Source organism: Ovis canadensis, chromosome Y (assembly GCF_042477335.2).
Source record: "Ovis canadensis isolate MfBH-ARS-UI-01 breed Bighorn chromosome Y, ARS-UI_OviCan_v2, whole genome shotgun sequence".
Taxonomy (NCBI): domain Eukaryota; kingdom Metazoa; phylum Chordata; class Mammalia; order Artiodactyla; family Bovidae; genus Ovis; species Ovis canadensis.
In genome coordinates this window covers 2,049,296-2,072,829 of record NC_091271.1, presented here as the reverse complement: position 1 = coordinate 2,072,829, position 23,534 = coordinate 2,049,296, and the positions used below count along the sequence as shown (strand labels likewise).

At 43.7% G+C, this 23,534-nt stretch overlaps 1 protein-coding gene across 2 annotated transcripts in view; it reads left to right on the top strand.

Annotated features, from left to right (window-relative positions):
* Positions 1-13,910, top strand: part of LOC138929705 (zinc finger protein 665-like) — a 170,482-nt gene extending 156,572 nt beyond the window's left edge. The window contains exons 6-7 of one of the 2 annotated variants that reach the window (XR_011446014.1): positions 10,557-10,648; positions 13,642-13,910. The gene's annotated coding sequence lies outside the window, so the exon portion shown is untranslated. The remainder of the gene's footprint in view (positions 1-10,556; positions 10,649-13,641) is intronic. The other variant, XR_011446016.1, reaches the window with a different exon arrangement.
* Positions 13,911-23,534: the final 9,624 nt, after the last annotated feature.

Genomic DNA, 23,534 nt, shown 5'->3' with positions numbered 1-23,534 from the left:
TTGGTTTGTGGCATATATCAACTTATTTTTTTTTAAACCACCATATACTTGTTGATAATGGTTGATGATCATTAAGGACATATTGGAAACCTTTGTGAGTATAGCATACAATCCCTAATATGATGACTACGGTCGTTTCATAATTCCTAATACAAACTTTAAGTCTTTAGTCAAGCTGCAATCTGATTATTAGATTTCTGTGTTTGCACAGCTATAAAAGTCTCCTCAGTTCTTTCCAAGGCCTTTATTTTTGTGACGATCATAAGAAAGTGAAGTTTTTATTGGTTTAAGCTTCAATGGGCTTAATTTTTTTCTACAGTGTGATTTGCACAATGTCAATGAAATTGCTTTGACACCCAATTCTACATTTTTTAAATCATTATACATCAGGAATTACCCATTCTGCTAAAAGTTAAAAACAGATTTCGTTAAAATGAAGACTCTGTTATGTTCTATTTAATTTTAAAGAAATCGTGAGTATTAAGATAATGCTTGGAACATTCGAGTTTTTCAAATATTATATCATATTCATTAGAAATAACCACATACTCTTTTAAAATTGAGGTCTTCCCTGGTGGCTCAGAGGTTAAAGTGTCTGCCTGCAATGCGGGAGACCCGGGTTCAATCCCTGGGCTGGGAAGGTCCCCTGGAGAAGGCAATGGCACCCCACTCCAGTGGAGTGGAGAATCCCATGGATGGAGAGCCTGGTGGGCTACAGTCCATGGGGTCGCAGAAAGTCGGACACCACTGAGCGACTTCACTTCACTTCACTTCATAGTTGATTTACGATGTTATGTTAGTCTCTGGTGTGTAGCAAAGGGATTCAGTTATACGTGTATATTATTTTTGATACTCTTTGCCATGATGGTTTATCAGAGGCTATTGAATATACTTCCATATGCTGTACAGTAGGTCCTTGGTATTTATCTGTTCTGTCTACAGTCTTGCGTATCTGCTAGTCCCAGACTCCTAACTTATCCCTGCTTGCTTTGCCCCTACGGTAACCAGAGTTTGTTTCCGAACTCTGAGTCTGTTTTATAAATAAGCTCATTTGCATCACTTTTATCTCTGTAAGTCTGTATCGTTTTTGGAGTTTGTGTGTACGTCATGTCAGGGGATATTTGTCTTTCTCAATGTGGGTCGCTTAAGTATGATCATCTCTGGGTCCACCCATGTTGCTGCAGGTGGCATTATTTTGCTTTTTTGCAGCCGCCTAAGAGTCCGTCGTCTATCGGCCCACATCTTCATCCATTCCTCTGTTGATGGACACTCAGGTCGCTTCCATGTCTTGGCTGTTGTGAACAGTGCTGCTATAAACACTGCGGTACACGTATCTTTTCAAATGATGGTTTTCTCCAGTTATGTGCCCAGGAATGGGACTTCTGGATCATACGACGGTATCAGTGGTTTTATTTTTAGTTTTTTAAGGAGCCTCCGCAGCGGCTGCGTCAATTTTCATCCCCACCCATATTGTGGTACGGTTTCCTTCTCCCCACGCCCTCTCCCGCGTTGAGTGTTTGCAGACTTTTTCATGATGGCCGTTCTGACTGGTGTGAGCTGGTACCTCACTGTGGTTTTGATTTGCATTTCTCTGATAAATGAGTGATGCTGAGCATCTTTTCAGGTGCCTCTTGGCCATCTGCACGTGTTCTTTGGAGAAATGTCTATTTAAGTATTCTGCCCCATTTGTGGATTGGGTTTTATTGTTGTTGAGTTGTATGAACTGCCTGTATATTTTGGAAATTAAGTCCCTGTCAGTTACATCCTTTGCAAATATCTTCTCCCAGTCCGTAGGCTGTCTTGCTTTTATTTATGGTTTCCTTTGCTGGGCAAAAGCTTCAAAGTATGATTAAGTTCCGTTGGTTTATTTTTGCTTTTATTTCTATTCCCGTAGGAGATGACCTAAGAAAACATTGGAACTGTTTATGTCAGCACTTTTTTATGTATATTCTCTTCTAAGAGTTTTATGATGTCAGGTCTTTATTTAAGTCTTTGAGCCATTTTGAGTTGTTGTTGGTGGTGGTGGTTTGTTTTTTTTTTTTTTTTTACTTACTCTCAGGAAGTATTAAGTTCTTCCCTGTAGCTCAAGTGGTAAGGAGTCTGCCTGCAATGCAGGAGACCCTGATTCAATCCCTGGGTTGAGAAGGTCCCCTGGAGATGGGACTGGCAACCCACTCCAGTATTCTTGCCTGGAGGATTCTATGGACAGAGGAGCCTGGCTGGCCGCAGTCCATGGGGTCACAAAGAGTCAGACACCACTGAACGGTTAACATTACTGCTACTACTGAAGATGTAGTAAGTTCTTGGCAAAAGTGGAGTGACTCATTTCATTGGTCAAATATTCAATTTCATTTTTAAAATATAAGGATTTTATATCTATAGATACAAATATTTACTAATGTAAATGTTATCACCGACTTGATGGACATGAGTTTGAGCAGGCTCTGGGAGTTGGTGATGGACAGGGAGGCCTGGCGTGCTGCAGTCCATGGGGTCGCAAAGAGTCAGACACGACTGAGCGACTGAACCGACTGAATATAAGTGGTATATTTATATACCATGCAAGTAATCTGTAAGAATGAGAGACTTGAAGACCTGTCCAGAGTGAGAGGTGAGGTCACAGGCAGCCAGTGACTTTTGTCCCATATTGTGCATTTGTTTCTAAAGGGTAGACTCTAGACCTTGGCAGAAATGATGCAGAATAATAATAATAGATTGTCCCTGAGAGTCTCAGGGCAATTCCTTGGTTGACGTCCCTTTTGAATAGTGACAATTATGGGTACCTTTGGTTGAAGTAATATGAAATGTCCCATTCTCAGAAAGATGTATACAGGTTTTGACATGATGTTGTTGCTGTTGCTTTTAAGTCGCTAAGTCATGTTTGACTCTTTGTGACCCCATGGACTGTAGCCCACCAGGTTCCTCTATCCATGGGATTCTCCAAGCAAGAATACTGGAGTAGGTTGCCCTCCCTCCTCCAGGGGATCTTCCTGACCCAGGGATCCAACACACATCTCTTGCATTTGCAGGCAGATTCTTTACCGTCTGAGACACCGGAAAAGCCCTTGGCGTGAGACAGATTGATATTGACTAGCAGAGTTTTCATTTTCACCTCTTTGAATAACATGAGAACATCAGTCAATGTAATATCTGATATTATTACCATCAAATTGTTATAAAATATTGATTTTAATTATTGGTTATTTAAAATAGTATTTATATTATTGATTATTAATGTTTATATAATAATAGTTATGAAATATATTTATTAATATCTATATAATTATAAACATTAATGCTACATAGTATATATTGCATAAATATTAATGTTTATTTGTTATTGATTATTATTAAATATTGATTGTTAACATTGATATTTAATATTAATATCAATATTAGGATATTAATATTAATTATTATCAAACTTATAAAATATTGATTTTAAGTATTGGTTATTTTAAAGTAGTGTGTGTATTATTGATTATTAATGTTTATATAATATTTATGACATATTTATATTTATTAATATCTTATAATTATAAACATTAATGTTATTTATAGTATATATTACATGAATATTAATGTTTATTTATTATTGATTATTATTAACTCTTATTGATTGTTAACATTGACATTTAATATTAATATCAATATTAAAAATATTAAAGCACATTCAGATTTGAGGAATAGAATGTCCCTCAGGGTCTTTGGGGAAAGGCCTTTAATTTAGATATTATATCCTGCTCTCCCCAGGAGGTGGTGACCTCTTCTTCGTTAAAATAGAATTTATTTTTTTATTCTTAATGACACACTCTAGGAATGTAATCGCCTACAGAAAATAAAGAAGAAAGCAAAAATAAGCACCCAAAGCAAGCGGTTAGGACTTTCTGAAAATCCCAATTTGCTTATAAATTTTATATAAAATCCCAAACCAATTATAAATTTTAAACAGTCATTTGGAAATGAGCGTGTTTGAGGTAAGTGTGTCAATATCTGGGACAGAGTTTGAAGGTTCCATCCACGCTATGGGGACCAATAGTAATGAAGCCATACATTATGGCTGTCTATCCCTGAGCTATATGTGTATATATATGTGTGTATATTATATATGTATATATATATACACATGTGTACACGCTCAGTCATGTCCAACTCTTTGAGACCCCCTGGACTGTAGCCCGCCAGGCTCCTCTGTCCATGGGATTCTCCAGGCAGGAACACTGGAGTGGGTTGCCATGCCCTCCTCCAGGGCATCTTCCCGACGCAAGGATGGAACCCACGTCTCCTGCATCTGCGGTGAATTCTTCACTGCCGAACCACCCAGGAAGCATATTCCTGAGATCACGTAGCTTCAGTTCCAACCAAAGACTCTTCTTCCAAGGATATCTCATGAGACCTGCCTGAGTGACCCTTGACGAATCATCCAACCTCAGGGTTCCCGAGTCAGTGATAAAATTCTCTAACAAGTCCCCCCGACCCCGCCCTGAGCCCCGAAGAGAGTGTACATTGTTTGGTGCACAAATGCAGCAGTTCAGGGACAGGTTCATAGTTTTACTCCGACGCTCAGAGGCTCCGTGATCCCCAGATATTAAGAACCACCAACCATTCCTTGCAGCCTGTTCTTTCCGTACTTCTAAAATGATAGAGTGAGGTTACACCGCCTTTAAGGTCAGTATTTGCTGGGTGCTGGTATGCATCTATGAATTTCATAAAACTTCTTACCGGCAAGCTCTCCTCTTTCTGAGATCACATCTTAGGACAACGTTTTAAAGCCTCCAAGGGGAAATAACTCACTGAGGCCCAAAGCAGATCAGCACCCATGACAGAATTCCATTTTTCAGTGCCCGCAGATTCAAGATTCTGCCCGAAGAATGTGTCAGAAGCTGTAGTTTATGGTGTCACAGGCAAATATTGTTTAGAAATAAGGTGAACTGCTACCCAAGCCTAAGGAAGATCCCCTGGAGGAGGAAATGGCGACCCACTCCCGTATTCTTGCCTGGGAAATCCCATGGATGGAGGAGCCTGGTGGCCTGCAGTCCATGGGGTTGCAAAGAGTCGGACACGACTGAGGACTCATGCACACACACACACTAACTAGGCCGTAGGGAAGTGTCTTTGCCCCTCTCCCAGATGGAGGCAAATGACTGCATATTCCTACTCTGCCAGTTTGTGCAAGGAATCAACAATCTGCAGTGTGTCCAGCGGCATAACGGGTTTCTCCCAAAATAGCAATATGGCTCATGTAAGTCCGGCTTTTGCTCTTGCAACGACTGTTCCGCTAGCTTACAACCGTGTAGTCTTCGTTCAGTCCCCCTACCCTCCCGAGACTTATAGACATTAGCACAGAAAGATGAAAATAGGAAGCCATCTTTGTGAGCATTGGGACAGGGGGGGCATTAAAAAAACACAAAGCCGTAGGATATTAGGAATGTCAATGCAAGACGGTGCAGACAAGAATGGATGGAATGGGACTTCCCTGCTGCTCCAATGAGGAAGACTTCACCTTCCAATGCTGGGGCTGCAAGTTTGTTCCCCGGTCAGAGGGCTAAGATCCCACATGGCTCACAGTCCAGAAACTAGAACCTAGACAGAAGCAATATTGTAACAAATTCAAGAAAGACTTTGAAAATGGTCCATCCCCACCCAAAAAAAAAAAAATCTTTTAAAAAATGGATGGGTTGAAATGCCCATCGGAGATTCAAGGCGAGTGACACACCATTTGTCTTTGTTCACAAGTATATTTCATCAGGCTGCAAATTGGATTTTTTTACAATATTGAACCGGTGGGTACTTTAAGCCCAACATACATCATCAATATTGTACCATCCCCATCATCTCTCTTATGATTAGCTATGTCCCCAAAAGAGTTTTATTTCCCAACCACTGCCACGGATAGACTGCTGTGACACTTGATAATTTTGTAAATCTGTTTACTTGGTACAGAAAAAGCAAGACAGGTTAAGACATGGCGAGTTAAATGCTGGCAGTGTAAAGTCCAGCTTTGGTAGACTTGACCCATTTCTAGTTTAGCTCCAAGTCTAAACCATCACCTGGTTGGTTCTTTTTTTTTTTTTTGTATATGTGTAATCAGACAACCAAGTGATTTTAAATGAAATTTTCTTCTTTAGGGCTGCACCTACTTGTCATTGGAAATTAGGCAAGGATAAACTATCGGTTATAAACTTAGCATATCCAAAAAGCTCGTGTGCAAACCTCCTCCACAATACAATAGACAGCAGGATGTGTTATTAGCCTGAAATAAATTTTCATTAACAACGGATGAAGGTACCCAGCAATCGAATTCTGACACAAGATGGTTTACCTTGAATATCCTTCAAACGTGCTTCGGCGAGAACTGAAAATTTAATAAGAAGTTATTAGATTAAACTTTCTTCTTTGAAAACAGTGACTGAATTACATGGGCTCTGATCATAACCGTTCATTAAAAAGACATGTCAAGGGAACCGGCTGCCTTAAGAAAATGGAGGATTTCAGGCAGTGGGATTTTATTCCATCAAAGAAGGTTGAGTGTGGCGATGGCAGACGTGAGTAATCTCGGACCAAGAAAAGCAATTAAGATGTCACATTGCACTTTAGAAAAATTAGCCCCGTTACTTTCAGCAATTTAGCTGTAGGCGTAGCTGTGTTTAGTGTTCTCTGAAGCTTCAAAAATTCTCTAAAAGATAGTCTAGAGAGGAAGTTTGGAGAAGGCAATGGCACCCCACTCCAGTACTCTTGCCTGGAAAATCCCATGGATGGAGGAGCCTGGTGGGTTGCAGTCCATGGGGTCGCTGAGGGTCGGACACGGCTGAGCGACTTCACTTTCCCTTTTCACTTTCATGCGTTGGAGAAGGCAATGGCAACCCACTCCAGTGTTCTTGCCTGGAGAATCCCGGGGACGGGGGAGCCTGGTGGGCTGCCGTCTGTGGGGTCACACAGAGTTGCACATGACTGAAGTGACTTAGCAGCAGCAGCAGCAGAAAGAAAGTTGAAATATATACACATGTGTGTGTGTGTTCTAATTGTTTAATCTTTCCCAGCATCAGCGTCTTTTCCAGTGAGTCAGTTCTTCGAATCAGGTGGCCAAAGCATTGCAGCTTCAGCATCAGTTTTCCAAAGAATATTCAGGACTGATCCCCTTTAGGATGGACTGGTTGGATCTCCTTGCAGTCCAAGGGAGTCTCAAGAGTCTTCTCCAACACCACAGTTCAAAAGTATCAATTCTTTGGCACTCAGCCTTCTTTATGGTCCAGCTCTCACCAGTACGCAATTACTGGAAAAACCGTAGCTTTGACTGTGTGGACCTTTGTCAGCAAAGTGATGTCTCTGCTTTTCAATACATTGTCAACATTTCTCATACCTTTTCTTCCAAGGAGCGTGCGTCTTTTAATTTTGTGGCTACATTTACCATCCCCAGTGGTTTTGGAGCCCAAGGAAATAAAATTTGCCGCTGGCTCCACTTTTTCCTCATCTGTTTGCCAGGGAAAGTGTGTGTGTGTCTTCTCAATTAAAAAGGAAGTGAAGAGCTTAGCATTTATGTAGAGACAGAATGTCCTCTGCCTTATCAGTAAACAAAGGATGGCGCAGCTGACCGGCCAGCAGCTAACTGGTACCCTGAGGGGATTCATGATGGAGAAATTTAGGGTGCTGGCCCCAGAGAGCTGAGGTGCACATGTAGGGAATAATTTCAGTGAGCCCAGACTCTTGCATCTTCCCAGACATCTTTAACTTGAGTTTCCCACTGCCCCCCCCCTTAATTAACAGTAATTTTTTGATGTTCCAATGACCTGGTCTTTGTTGCAAAAACTCGCATATTTCCTGGCTCCTCCCTGGCCTCTTTGGAGCAGTCCATGCCAGCAGCCTGAGATGGTGCTTCCTGCGCTTAAGTCCGCAGAAAGACTGCCAAGTGAAACATGATTCTCACCCTTTAGGCTGTGCTTTGTTCCTTTTTGTTTTAAGTTGACAGCAGTACGTGTCTGCATAGGGATTAAAAACAATTCTACGGACAATTTCATTTGAAATGTTGCCTGATTGGACTATCGTAATGTCATTTATCATCTCATACTCCTTATTGGAGTACAGTTGACTTACGGCAAGTTGACTTGTGTTACTTTCAGGCCTGGGGCAAAGTGATTCCATTGTACATATGCATATATTCATCCTCGTTAAGACTCTTCTCTCAGGTTATTACAGAATGTTGAGCAGAGTTCCCTGTGCTGTGTACAGTAGGCCCTTGTTGGTTGTCTGTTTTATATATAGCCATGTGTGTGTTCATCTGAAACTCCTGATTTATGCCTCTCCAGGACATTTTCCCCTGGTAAATTATGACCAACCTAGATAGCATATTGAAAAGCAGAGACATTACTTTGCCAACAAAGGTCCGTCTAGTCAAGGCTATGGTTTTTCCAGTGGTCATGTATGGATGTGAGAGTTGGACTGTGAAGAAGGCTGAGCACCGAAGAATTGATGCATTTGAACTGTGGTGTTGGAGAAGACTCTTGAGAGTCCCTTGGACTGCAAGGAGATCCAACCAGGATCAGTCCTGGGATTTCTTTGGAGCGAATGATGCTGAAGCTGAAACTCTAGTACTTTGGCCACCTCATGCGAAGAGTTGACTCATTGGAAAAGACTCTGATGCTGGGAGGGATTGGGGGCAGGAGGAGAAGGGGATGACAGAGGATGAGATGGCTGGATGGCATCACCGACTCGATGGACATGAGTTTGAGTGAACTCTGGGAGTTGGTGATGGACAGGGAGGCCTGGCGTGCTGCGATTCATGGGGTCGCAGAGAGTCGGACACGACTGAGAGACTGAACTGAACTGAACTATGATAATCCCTACATTCACCCATGTTGCTGTAAATGGCATTGTTTCTTTCTTTATTATTCAGTTCAGTTCAGTCGCTCAGTCGTGTCCAACTCTCTGTGACCCCATGGACTGCAGCAAACCAGGCTTCCCTGTCCATCACCATCTCCCGGAGCTTGCTCAAACTCATGTCCATTGAGTCGGTGATGCCATCCAACCATCTCATCCTCTGTCATCCCCTTCTCCTCCTGCCTTGAATCTTTCCCAGCATCAGGGTCTTTTCCAAAGAGTCAGCTCTTCCCATCAGGTGGCGACAGTATTGCAGCTTCAGTGTCAGTCCCTCTGGTAGATATTCAGGGTTGATTTCCTTTAGGATTGACTGGTGGGATCTCCTTGCAGTTCAGAGGGACTCCAAGAGTCTTCTGCAGGACCACAGTTGGGAGGCGTCAGTTCTTCGGTGCCCAGCCTTCTTTGTGGTCCAACGCTCACATCCATACAGCTGACTTTGTGTTCTCCGCATTTGGTCATCTTGTGCGTGCGCGCTCAGAGCGTGTTCAGTTGACTTGTTCTGGAACTCCGGTCCCTCCACCCTGTCTCTAGGTCAAGACGTCCATTCTCATGCATTTTGAAAAATTGAAGTACAGTTGATTTACAAGTTTTTGTAAATTTCCATTTACAGCAAACTGATTCAATTATACATGTATACATTTTCTCAGATTCTTTCCCAGTATAGGTTATTATAAGATATTGATATAATTTCTGTGTTCTAACAGTAGATCCTTCTTGCTTTTTTTATATATAGTAGTGTGTGTGTGTGTGTGTGTGTGTGTGTGTGTGTGCATGTGTGTTATTCCCGAATCCCTTGTTCTTCCCCTTACCCCTTTGGTAAGCATCTGTGGTGGTTATTTACTTGCTCAGTGCTCAGTTGCTAAGTCATGTCCGACTCTTTGCAACCCCATGGACTATAGCCCCGCCAAGCTCCTCTGTCCGTGGGATTTCCCAGGCAAGCGAACTGTGCAGTGGGCTGCCATTTCCTCCTCCAAGGAAATGCCAATCATAACTTTGTAACCTTGGAAGTTACCTTGGAAGTAACCCATAAGTTTGTGATTCTCGGTAACTGTAAAATCGTCTTCTATGTCTATGGGTCTATTTCTGAGCAAATGAGGAGAACACAAAGTCAGCTGTATTGGGGGAACATGAAGTCAGCTGTATGGATGTGAGAGCTGGACCATAAAGAAGGCTGGGCACTGCAGACCTGAAATAGACCATTTGTATCATATTTTACATTCCACGTAAAACTGGTTGCATATAATGTTTGTCGTTGTCTGACTCGCTTCCCTCGGTATGACTTCTCTGTATCCATCCACGCTGCTGCACGTGGCGTTATTTCATCCTTTTTCATGGCTGAGTAATAATCCACGGCATATGTGTATCACATCTTCCTTCTCCGTTCTTCTCCCACGGACACTTGGGTTACACCCACGTCCTGACGGTTGTGTCTACTCTATGCTCTAAGTCCCGTCTCTATATCAGTTCGTTTCTCATTTATCACGTGCAGTGGCCTCTCTCCGAAGCCCCTCTAATTTCCTAAAAATCAGTTGACTCTGTGGTCTCCCCATTCGGTGCGTGCTCAGTTGCGTCTGACCCTTCACAACCCCTCGCACTATCACCCGCCCGATCGTCTGGTCTTCTGAGAAGAGCTCGGATGCACCAAGCTCCAGACACAAAGCTTCGGTTGTTTTTCTCCCCAGGGAGAAGGAGGAGGCAATGGAGAAGCAGATGACGGAGAGACAGAGGGAAGCAGCGAAGACAGGCAGAGACATGAGAACAGGACCCGCATCAGGTTGGTGACTGATCCATGCTTTCAGCCTTACCCGAGTCCACATTCTCCCCCACAGACTTAGCAGCCAGCTCAGGCGATACAACAGACCTCTTTCGAAGCCTTGATGTTCTCATTGTCTTCCTGCTCTGAACCCCCACTGTCTCCCTAGCTGTAACTAACACCTAGAGGCAGGTTCTTCCCTAATTCCCCAGCTTCCCCAAGATTCGCATTTCCCGAAGTCTCTCAGGTGGTTTCCGACCAGCTTGCGCCTGCAGCCTCTCCATTCCTGCAGGTCGCAGAATAGAGGAACCAGCGCAGTCCCCAATTCCAGCCCCTCCTCCCTAAGTCCCCCTTCTTCTGACAGCTCCATCACGTTTACCCTCAGGGTTGAAATCCTTTGGGCTGACGGTGGCAAGCCTGTCTCGCACACTGCTTTCCTTGCGTCTTCAGCCAGAGAACAATTTCCTCACCAAAGCTGCATCCATTTCTTCCCTCGGATTGTTGCATTTCCCTGGCTATTACTGTTCGTGATTTTCTCCAGTTCAATTCAGTCACTCTGTCGTGTCCGACTCTTTGTGACCCCATGGACTGCAGCATGCAGGCCTCCCTGTCCATCACCAACTCCCAGAGTTTGCTCAAACTCATGTCCATCGCGTCAGTGATGCCGTCCAGCCATGTCATCCTCTGTCGTTCCCTTCTCCTCCTGCCTTCACTCTTTCCTAGCATCGCTTTGCATCAGGTGGCCACAGTATTGGAGTTTCAGCTTCAACATCAGTCCTTCCAGTGAATACCCAGGACTCATTTCCTTTAGGATGGACTGGTTGGATCTCCTTACCGTCCAGGTGACTCTCAAGAGTCTTCTCCAACACCACAGTTCGCCACATCTGGCTTATCCTTTACTGAATATTTTGTGTTTCCACTGAATTTTTATTCTCTTGGGGGACCCAGTGTATGAATTTTGCTATTTCTCATGGCCTCTGGCACATTGGAGAGTCTTATTCAGTATCTGTTAACTGAGTAAAAGAGAAAACGAACTGTATCATGTCTTACCCAGGTAAGTCGAACTTCTCTACCAGGCTTAGTAAAATTCGCCATGGGATGGGTTGTCATTTTCAAGGTCAGTTTTTGTCTTCAAGATAATAGCAGTAGCTGCATAAGTCAGACTCTGCAGAAGCATCATCTGCGTCTTTATCTTTTTTTTTTTTTTTTTAATCGTTTCTACTGCTTCTCTGATGAGTTTGAAATTCCCATGTCAGGTTGCAAATGAAAAATTGAATCCTTGCTTTTCGGTTTAGAGGATCTCAACAGATGTCTTCAGTTCACTCTGTGTAAATGTGGTCTTTTGATATTCTGACGCTTTGGGCTGGCAGTTCCTTTTTCATTTGCCGATGTCTGCTTAGGGAGCCTGCATTCACTAAGAAAGATGGATTGTAACCATGTCCTTCCCCTTCCCCAAAACCTGAACTTTTTTTTTTTTTTCTTTTTGCTTCTTACCTAGAGAATGAAAATCAAGCTCTTTTCACCTGCTGCCTCAGCTCTTTTGCGGCGAGGTTAAAGTCTCACTTCCATTATTTTTAATTCCTCTGCAACTCTTTGAAATGAAGAATTAAAACAGGATCTGAGGGGGGAGAGATGACTTCCCTAAAGTTTCTGAGCAATTTAGAATGGGCACTATGGGGGAAGGAGGGAGGGGGGTGAATTGACAGAGCAGCCCTAACATATATACTCTACCGTGTGTAAAATAGATACTCAGTGGGAAGCTGCTGTATAGCACAGGGAACTCTGTGATGACCTAGAGGGGTGGGTGGCAGGTGGGAGGCTCACAAGGGAGGGGACATATGTATACGTGTAGCCGATTTACAGTGTTATGCAGCAGAAACCAACACAGCATCATAAAGCTATTATCCTCCAATTAAAAAAAAATGAGGTCAAGAACCAAGATGAAGTTATGATGTTAGTTTAATAGTGGTGTTGGAAAATGGAAACACGGGATTACCACAGTTTGAAAAAATCAGGCCTTCCAAATAACTGTACACTTTGTATCCTTCATAATAATCCTGTATCATGAAAACAAGTCAAAATTACATTATTTTTGTCATTGAGGCAAGTGTAGATTAATGCGTCTGTCTTTGCAGCACACCAGGCCTCCCTGTCCATCACCAACTCCCAGAGTTTACTCAGACTCATGTCTGCTGAGTCGGTGATGCCATCCAACCATCCCATCCTCTGTCATCCCCTTCTCCTCCTGCCCTCAATCTTTCCTAGCATCAGGGTCTTTCCAGTGAGTCAGCTCTTCGTATCAGGTGGCTAAAGGATTGGAGTTTCAGCTTCAGCATCAGTCCTTCCACTGAATATTCAGGACTGACTTCCTTTAGGATGAACTGGTTAGATCTCCTTGCAGTCCAAGACCGAGCGAGTAAACACACATAAAAAACAGGTGTTACTGTCTCACAGTTCTGGAGGTTGGATGTCCAAGATCCTGGCAAAGACAGATTCACTGTGAACATCTTGCTGGTTTGTAGATAGTGTCTTCAGGCTGGTCCTCACTTGGAGGAAAGCAGTCCCCTTCGTGGAGGCTACACCCTCATCACCGCCTCACTTCCTGATAACATTACATTAGGGGAAGAGACAAAAGCATCCTGTCTTTCTCTATATATATACAGATGGATCAATAAATAGACCCAGTATTGGTGGTTTAGTCACTAAGTCGTGTCCAACTCTTGCGACCCCATGGACTGAAGCCCACCAGGCTCCTCTGTCCATGGGATGCTCCAGGCAAGAATGCTGGAGTGGGTACCATTTCCTGCTCCAAGACATAGTATGAGGTTAAGAATATTCCTAACATAACTCGTTTTGAAACTACTCCTGTGTGTATTTCTCATTCATTGACGCCCCTTGTGCTCTTAACACACTCATTTTTTTTAACTGTTTTTTTCTGTTAATCAAAATCTTCATTGAACTTGTTACAATATTGCTCAATATTGTTTCTGGGGTTTTTTTCTTTTTGGCCACAGAGCATGGGGGAATCTTACCTCCCTGACCCAGACATCGAACCTGCACCCTCTGCATTGGAAGCTGAAGTCTTAACCACCAGGGCACCAGGGAAGTCCCTACGTTGTCTTATTTTTTGCCTCACATGTGTATATGACAATTTAAAATAAAGTAATAAATAACATGTATTATTTATTATCTACCTACCTAACCCAGTTGTTTACTCTGTATTATATAGTACAGTATGTATGAAATATATCATTTTTTAGTAAAATAAATATGGAGAATGGTATATATATGTTTTTCTTTTATCCAAACAAGATGCATTTCTTGCGTATGCACTACTTAGCGAGTTTCCATACTTGAATAGGCAAATACCCAAGGTCTCTGGATCCGCTGTGTTCATACACACAAGAATAAAGGAGAGGAAAACCAGAAATGAGACTGTGTAAGCTCAAGGTCAGCCCTGTGCAGTGAATGAAAAGGACAAAGAGGGAGACACACTTGGACAGAACGTGTTCTGTGCAGAGTCCGTGGTGAACCAACCCACTCTCACCCCACGACAGCTAATGGTGTAGACCCCGGGCAAGTTCAAGGACCTTTGGCATCTGTCTTCAGCCTTCAACATCTGAGCCAGGAATGCAAATTCCACAAATCCCTGCTGCTGCTGCTAAGTCGCTTCAGTCATGTCCGACTCTGTGCGACCCCATGGACTGCAGCCTACCAGGCTCCTCCGTCCATGGGATATTCCAAGCAAGAGTACTGGAGTGGGGTGCCATTGCCTTCTCCGTCACAGATCCCTAGAAGAGGGAAAAAAAGCCATCAAGTCATATCCGCTACTGATTGATAACCCCAAATAAGTTTTTATTCTCTCATCTATATATGTCTATATGTATCAGTGAATTCAGAGAAACGACTACCTATTGCCTAACTGTTAAAAAGAAAATGTCACCATAAACTCGCAGAGGGGAGGGGGAAAAATATCATATTCAGGGAAAATGCATGCAAGGAGACTTGAAGCAGCCCATTGTTCTAAAGCATTTAAGAGACAAACACACTCATCCATTTCTTGGGGTACAAGGAGAGACGGGGAGTGGGGAACCCCACAAAACACAGCCTTCCCTGTCAGCCAGAGACGAGGCCACGAACAGTCAGAAATCCATCTAGCCAGACAGCTCCAGCTCTGAAGCTGAAAATGACAAGTCACCATCCGCATTTCCACGTCAGCCCTGACACGGCGGAGGCCATGAATCACGGGGCTTTGGGCTCCGATCAGGCCTGTGTGAATGGCCACCCGTGAGCTCCCTACAGGCAGAAAGAGGTTATGGGGTTTGCAGCAGCAGCGTGTGCAGGCAGGAACAGTGGAGAAGGGTGTTTCCACAAATCAGAAGGCAGAGTTGCCGCTCACTCTCTGTAGATTTGAATGCGGGCGTTTTCTCCCCAGAGACATTGGGCTCCCCTGGTGGCTCTGATGATAAAGAATCTGCCTGCAGTGAAACCCAGGTTTGATGCCTGGGCCGGGAAGGTCCCCTGGAGAAGGTAATGGCAACCCACTCCAGTATTCTTGCCTGGAGAATCCCACACACAGGGTGTTTACAGTCCCTGGGGTCGCAAAGAGTCGGACACGACGGAGAGACTAACATTTCCTCATTAGGTAACAAACCTACCCATCTCTCCAGGGCAACGGACAGGTCCCAAGTTTATTAAAGAGCATTAATGATAGAATTCCTTCTGAAAAAGAAAAATGATGTGGACAACCTCCCTGGGTTTTCTTTTTCCTTACTTTTATGATTCTTACTTTAAAAGTCATTTTGAAGACATCCCCTTAGGTGAAATAGGATGTTCTTTATTTTTTATTACAAGCAAAAGAATCAACTTTAAATTCACTTCTCGAGAGGTTTCCCAGCTCCTATAAAGATGATAATAGAGCCAATAAAATTTAACTGACTTCTAGAAAATCCTCTGTCAGGAATCTCATTTGAGACGGTCTTGAACTTTTAATGGCATTTTTTTCTTCCTACCTTAATCATACATTCGGCTCCTTCTTGACAAGCCTGTGATTTATACCTGTGGCTCGAAAGAGTATCACAAATACTATACAAAGACCTTTACTTTGAGCATGAAACCTAAAACCTTGGGTGAAACTTGGCATTTTATTTGGGTTTTTTTTTTTTAAGCTAAATTGTAACATAATGAATTGATTGTACATTTTCACATGACCATTAATTCTGGTCAAAACTTACTCCAAAATTTTATTACAATTGCAGAAGCAGTTTATAATCTTTTTGCCGTAGGAAAATTCTGTCAGTGGAATTTTCCACGCTGGTGCCAGAGAGTGTTCATTTATAGTATTTTGTGCTTAGTTGCTCAGTAACATCTGACTCTCTGTGACCCCATGGACTGTAGCCCGCCAGGCTCCTCTGTCCATGGGATTCTCCAGGCAAGGATACTGGAATGGGTTGCCATTTCCTTCACAGGGGATCTTCCCGACACAGGGATGGAACCACCCACATCTCCTGCATTGGCAGGCGGGTTCTTCACCACTAGTGCCACGTTAGAGTTTAGATATCTTTTCAAATTTGTGTTTTAAAAGCTTTTGCACAGCACAGGAAACCGTCCACTGAATGAAAAGACGACCTACATCAAGGTTGTGTATTTACTGATGTTGTAACCAGTAAGGGGTTAATATCCAATGTATGTACCCAGTTCCTACAACTCTACATTAAAAGAAAGAACCCAATTTTAGGATGATGTCCATCAACAGATGAACGGATAAAGAACTTGTGGTCCCATATACGCAATGGAATATTACTCAGCCATAAAAAAGGAACACATTTGGGTCCGTTCTAATGAGGTGAATGAACCTCGAGCCTATAATATGGAGTGAAGTGAGTCAGAAAGAGAAAGAAAAATACCGTATTCTACTCTGATGCTGGGAGGGATTGGGGGCAGGAGGAGAAGGGGACGACAGAGGATGGGATGGCTGGATGGCATCCCTGACGTGATGGATGTGAGTCTGAGTGAACTCCGGGAGTTGGTGATGGACAGGGAGGCCTGGCATGCTGCAATTCATGAGGTCGCAAAGGACTGAGCAACTGAACGGAACTGAACTGAGCACATACATACAGAATCTAGAAAGATAGCACCAAAGAATTTTTTTGCAGGGCAGCAAATGGAGAAACAGACATAGAGAACAGATTTATGGGCATGGAGAGAGGAGAGGAGAGGCCGAGGTGTATGGAGAGGGTAACATGGAAACTTCCATCACCATATGTTAAATAGAGAGCCAAGGGGAATTTGTTGTTTGGCTCAGGAAACCCAAACAGGGGCTCTGTGTCAACCTAGAGGGCTGGGATGGGGAGGGAGGTGGGAGGGAGGTTCAAAAGGGAGGGGACATGTGTATACCTATGGCTAATTCATGTTGAGGTTTGACAGAAAACAGCAAAATTCTATAAAGCAATTATTCTTCAGTTCAGTTTGTGTGACTCTTTGCAACCCCATGAATCACAGCACGCCAGGCCTCCCTGTCCATCACCAACTCCTGGAGTTCACCCAAACTCATATCCATTGAGTCAGTGATGCCCTCCAACCATCTCATCCTCTGTCGTCCCCTCCTCCCACCTTCAGTCTTTCCCAGAATCAGGGTCTTTTCAAATGAAATGTTCAAATTTTCAGATGTTTTATTGAAATTATCCTTCAAAAAAATAATTTTTTAAAATGAGCAGAACCAATAAATATACACTCTCCAAACAAGACGTACAGATGGCCAACAGGCACGTGAAGAGATGCTCAACGTCACTCATTATTAGAGAAATTCAGAGCAAAACTACCCTGAGGTCCCACCTCATACCCACCATCAACCAGCCCACACACAAATGCCAAACAGTGTGGGGGGAAAAGGGACCCTCCTAAACTGTTGATGGGGATAGAAACTGGCGCTGCCACTATGGAGAACAGTTTTGGCAGTTCCTCAACGGACACGAGTTTGAGCAGACTCCAGGAACAGGTGAAGGACAGGGAGGCCTGGCGTGCTGCAGTCCACAGGGGTCAAAGAGGGTCGGACATGACTTGGCGACTCAACGAGAGCAATGCAGGTTCCTTAAAAAACTGAAAATATAGCTACCATATGACCCTGTAATTCCATTCTGGGGTATATGCCTGTAAATTTAGATTAAAAAATATATATATTTTATATATATATATATATATATATATATATATATATATATATATATATATATAAAGGGAGGTGTTAGTCACTGAGTCGTGTTCTGACTCTCTGCAACCCCACAGGCTGTAGCCCACCAGGTTCCTCTGTCCATGAGGCTCTCCAGGCAAGAATCCTGGAGTGGGTTGCCGTTTCCTTCTCCAGGGGATCTTCCCGACCAGGGATCGAACCCGTGTGTGTCTGCATTGCAGGCAGATTCTTTACCAATTGAACATAAACTATAGAGATTCAAAGTATTTCTGCCATAATGGCTGAATGAAGCCACTGCTCACATTACCACATATTATATAAAACCACGTTATTTATCGTTCAGAGCATTTGTGCTTTCTCAGTATATTCACACAGCGTGAATAGGCGATTATGTTCAGAACAGGTAAAGCGGAGCTTCTCAAAAAATATAAGAATTTAGAGCATTAAGAGGTACAGACTAGTAGATTAAAAAATAACTTACAAAGGTATATTGTTTTCTATATACTATATAGTCGATATTATATATATAATATATATAATATATTCAATATTGTATATATTATACAGCCAGCACTGTATATATTGTGTGTATATGTGTATATATATGTTGCTGCTGCTGCTGCTAAGTCTCTTTAGTCGTGTCTGACTCTGCGTGACCCCATAGACGGCAGCCCACCAGGCTCTGCCCTCCATGGGATTCTCCAGGCAAGAACACTGGAGTGGGTTGCCATTTCCTTCTCCAGTGCATGAAAGTGAAAAGTGAAGTCGCTCAGTCGTGCCCAGCTCTTAGCGACCCCATGGACTGCAGCCCACCAGGCTCCTCCGTCCATGGGATTTTCCAGGCGAGAGCACTGGAGTGGGGTGCCAGTGATATACGATACTGTGTATATTGTATAGCCATTACTTTGTACTATCTACAAATGCGGCACAACCTTTAAAAATTGTGAGACGCTATATTGCTTACTTAAAATGTATACAACATTGTACGTCTGCTGTACTTGAGTTAAAGATAATTTTTTGGAGATTCAGCTACATTTGGTTTTGTGTTTATTTTTATTGAAGTGTGGTTGCTTTATACTGTGCTGGGTTCTAGCAAACAGCAAAGTCAATGAGCTATACGCGTGTATGTATATATCCCCTCTTTTTTGGATTTCCCTCCCATTTAAGTCACCACAAAGCATTAAGTGGAGTTTCTTGTGCTCTACAGTAGGTTCTCAATAAAAGAGAGCTTGTAATTAAAGAGAAATTAAAGAGCTTATCTGGAGGAGCGCATGGCAACCCACTCCAGTGTTCTTGCCTGGAGAATCCCATGGACCGAGGAGCCTGGCGGGCTGCAGTCCACAGGGTCACAAAGAGTTGGACACAAGAGTTGACTCATTGGAAAAGACTCTGATGCTGGGGGGGATCGGGGGCAGGAGGAGAAGGGGACGACCGAGGATGAGATGGCTGGATGGCATCACGGACTCGATGGACGTGAGTCTGAGTGAACTCTGGGAGTTGGTGATGGACAGGGAGGCCTGGCGTGCTGCGATTCATGGGGTCGCCAAGAGTCGGACACGACTGAGCGACTGAACTGAAACACGAGTTTATAAAGGTAATACCTGTAAGACTGCTCTAATAAAACCGGTTAGCAACTACAAACAGATGGTAAGGGCAAAATGAATTAAATAGTAGCAACACAGAAAGTTAGAATGAGGGAATTTGAACACATGGCAACAAATGTCTGCCTGAACTGTTCAACCAAGCTTGAAGAGGGGGTGAGGATGGCGTAATTATTTTGAAACAGTAAGACTCAAAAATTGTTCAAAAAGTATACAACAAGAAGATTCTAAAATTCTATTGAAATTGTGTTTCTCTTTGTCAAAGCCCATCCATGGGAAGTTGACTGCCAGGCGGTATGTAAACACCATGAAAGACGAGGCAATCAGCCTTAGAGAAAAAAACATTTTCAGACAATGCTTCATAATCCAAATTAACACACAAAAAGATACAAGACTCTGTGTCCAAGCCTGCTTTGAGCAAGAAAGACTAGAAACAGTTGCCAGGTGATGACAGTATCATTGTCTGGAGTGTTTTCCACAAAGGTGCAATTCACTTTGAAGTAGTCTTGTTAACAAAACACCAGTCGTCTTCAGCTCATGCTAGAATTTATGCAACATTTTTACACACTCCATTTCTTTGATCAAAACCCCTTTGGAATGAAGAAGGGCCCTGGGCCTTATCTCCATTCCACAGAACACAGCAACTCATAAATACTGAAATTTGTCAAATTCACACACAAGCCACCAACACAGAGACCACTAACACGTCCTAAGATTATTTACCTCCAAGTCCACAGTTGCACGTTTAGAGTCCCTAAATGGTAAAGAATCTGCCTGCCAATGCAGGAGACCCAGGTTCAAACTCTGGGTGGGGAAGATCCCCTGCGGGAGGGAACGGCAACCCCCTCGGGTATTCTTGCCTGGAGGATCCCATGGACAGCCTGGCAGGCTGCAGCTCATGGGGTCACAAAGAGGCTGTATTCAGGATATATTGGAATTCTTTGAGGGGTAGTTCTTTTAAATAGTTTGCTCAAAATTGTGTTTGTTTTTAGACGCTTTTTTTTTTTTTAGCGGCTCATCGGATCTTAGTTCTATGAAGTGAAAAGAGTGAAAGTCGCTCAGTCGTGTCTGACTCTCTGCGACCCCATAGACTGTAGCCCTGCCAGGCTTCTCTGTCGATGGGATTCTCCAGGCCAGAACACTGGAGTGGGTAGCCATTCCCTTCTCCAGAGGATCTTCCCAACCCAGGGCTCACACATTACAGGCGGATTCTTCACCAGCTGAGCCACAAGGGAAGCCCCCTGGGTTCCTGACCCCACCAGTGAAAGCTTAGACTTCTAACTACTGGATCACCAGGGAATTCCCCTGGAGATACACACACACACACACACACACACACACACGCACGCACGCACGCACGCACGCACGCTCAGTTGTGTCCAAATTGTGACCGCGTGGACTACAGCCCGCCAGGCCCCTCCATCCATGGGATTCTCCAGGCAAGAGTACTGGAGTGGGTTGCCAGGCCCTTCTCAAGGCATGAGAAGGGAACCCAGGGTTAAACCCACGTTTCCTGCATGACAGGCAGATTCTTTACCACCAAGCCACCTGGGAGGCCCATATATAGTCTTCCACCATGCCATGAGGCATGGGGGAATCTTCCCCGACCAGATATCAAACTTTCATCCCCTGCACTGGAAGCATAGAGTCTTATCCACTGTTGTTGATCTTGTTCACTCACTAAGTCGTGTCTGACTCTTTGGGGCCCCATGGACTCTTCACACTGGGCTCCTCTGTCCTTCACCATCTCCTGGAGTTTGCTCATGTCCCTTGAGTCCATTGCTTTCTAAACATACATATCAATGTGCGGATCATCCCTTTGCAGTCTTGCCAAACTGCAGGTTCTGATTCACGAGCTGAGATACAGCCGTGAAATTCACCCCCGACCAAATTCCGATGCTGCTGATTCAAAGACCACACTTTGAGGACCAAAACCAAAAATGTTGGGTTTTGAAAGCTTTGGAGCTTTCCAGGTACCCCTAGTGGTAAAGAATCCACCTGCCCATACAGGAGACACAAAAGGTGGGTTTGATCCCAGGGTTGGGAATATCCCCTTGGTGAAGGAAGTGGCAACCCACTCCAGCATTCTGGCCTGGAGAATGCCATGGACAGAGGAGGCTGGTGGGCTGCAGTCCATGGGGTCACACGGAGCTGGCCATGCCTGAGGGACTAGTGTTCATTTCCACCTGCAGATGTAGCCATCAAAACATGCAGACACTGTCCTCAGCTTTGGCGCTAGGTAAAAACTCTTCATGTTTCTATCAGCTTTTGTTCAGAGGCAATCCACGTGTCATGAAAGACAGTCTTACTGTTCACAGTAGGTACAACATGAAAGCAAGCCAAGTGTCCGTCAACAGCAGAATGAGTAAGGAAGACGTGGTCCATATATCCGATGGAATATTGTATCGCATTGCAGGTGGATTCCCGAGCAGCTGAGCTGCCAGGGAAGCCCAATGGAATATTACTCAGCCATAAAAAAGGAATGAAGTAATACCATTTGCAGCAACCTGGATGTTCCTAGACATTATCACACTAAGTGAAGACAAGAGGCAAGTACCATACGATATCACTTACATGCATAATCAAAAAAAATAACAATACAACTGGACTTACCTTTGAGAGAAACCAGGTCTCAGAGAACACGCTTGTGGTTGCCAAGCGGAAGGAGATTGGGGGAGGAATGGGCTAGGAGTTTGGAGTTAGCTGACGCAAACTATCATATATAGGGTGAATAAACAAGGTCCTACCAAGAGCATAGGAAACTATATCCAATGTCCTGTGATAAACCACAGTGTAAAAGAATATGAAAACTGCAGATATATAGGTATTAATATATATATGTATAATCAATTCAATTTGCCTGAGAGCAGAAGTTAACACATTGTAAATCAACCATGTTTCAATAAAATACAATTTTTTAAATGCACTCTTGAAAATGTTTGCAATTCAGTGGTCTTTTGGTAGATTCAGGATGTGCAAACCTCACCACCATCTATCCCAGAATATTTCTTCACCCTGAAAAGACATCTTTTACCCATTAGCAGTCCCTCCCCCTGCCTGCTCTATACCCCCTCTCCCAGACGGCAATCACTAACCTATTTTCTGTGTCTATACGTTCTCATATGTACGTAAGGCATTCCACATAAACAAAATTAAACGCATTCTGTCTTGTGTGATGGGCTTCTTTCACCAAGCACAGTGCTTCAGTTCAGTTCAGTTCAGTTCAGTCGCTCAGTCGTGTCCGACTCTTTGCAACCCCATGAATCGCAGCACGCCAGGCCTCCCTGTCCATCACCAACTCCCAGAGTTCACTCAGACTCATATCCATCGAGTCACTGATACCATCCAGCCATCTCATCCTCGGTCGTCCCCTTCTCCTCCTGCCCCCAATCCCTCCCAGCATCAGGGTCTTCTCCAATGAGTCAACTCTTCGCATGAGGCGGCCAAAGTATTGGAGTTTCAGCTTTAGCATCAGTCCTTCCAAAGAACACCCAGGACTGATCTCCGTTAGAATGGACTGGTTGAATCTCCTTGCAGTCCAAGGGACTCTCAAGAGTCTTCGCAAACACCACAGTTCAAGAGCATTAATTCCTTGGCCCTCAGCTTTCTTTATGGTCCAACTCTCACATCACATCCTGGTCTCATCACTTCAAGGCAAATACAAGGCAGAAAAGTTGAAACAGTGACAGACTTTATTTTCTCAGGCTCCAAAATCACTGCAGATGGTGATTGCAACCATGAAAATTAAAGACATTTGCTGCTTGGATGAAAAGCTGTGATAAACACAGACAGCATATTAAAAAGCAAAGACATTACTTTGCCAACAAAGGTCAGCCTAGTCAAAGATATGGTTTTTCTAGTAGTCATATATGAATGTGAGAGTCGAAGTATAAAGAAAGCTGAGCACCGAAGAATTGATGCTTTTGAACTGTGGTGTTGGAGAAGACTCTTGAGAGTCCCTTGGACTGCAAGGAGATCCAACCAGTCCATCCTAAAGGAGATCAGTCCCGAATATTCATTGGAAGGAGTGATGCTGAAGTCCCAGTACTTTGGCCACGTGATGCAAAGACCTGACTCATATGAAAAGACCCTGATTCTGGGAGGGATTGGGGGCAGG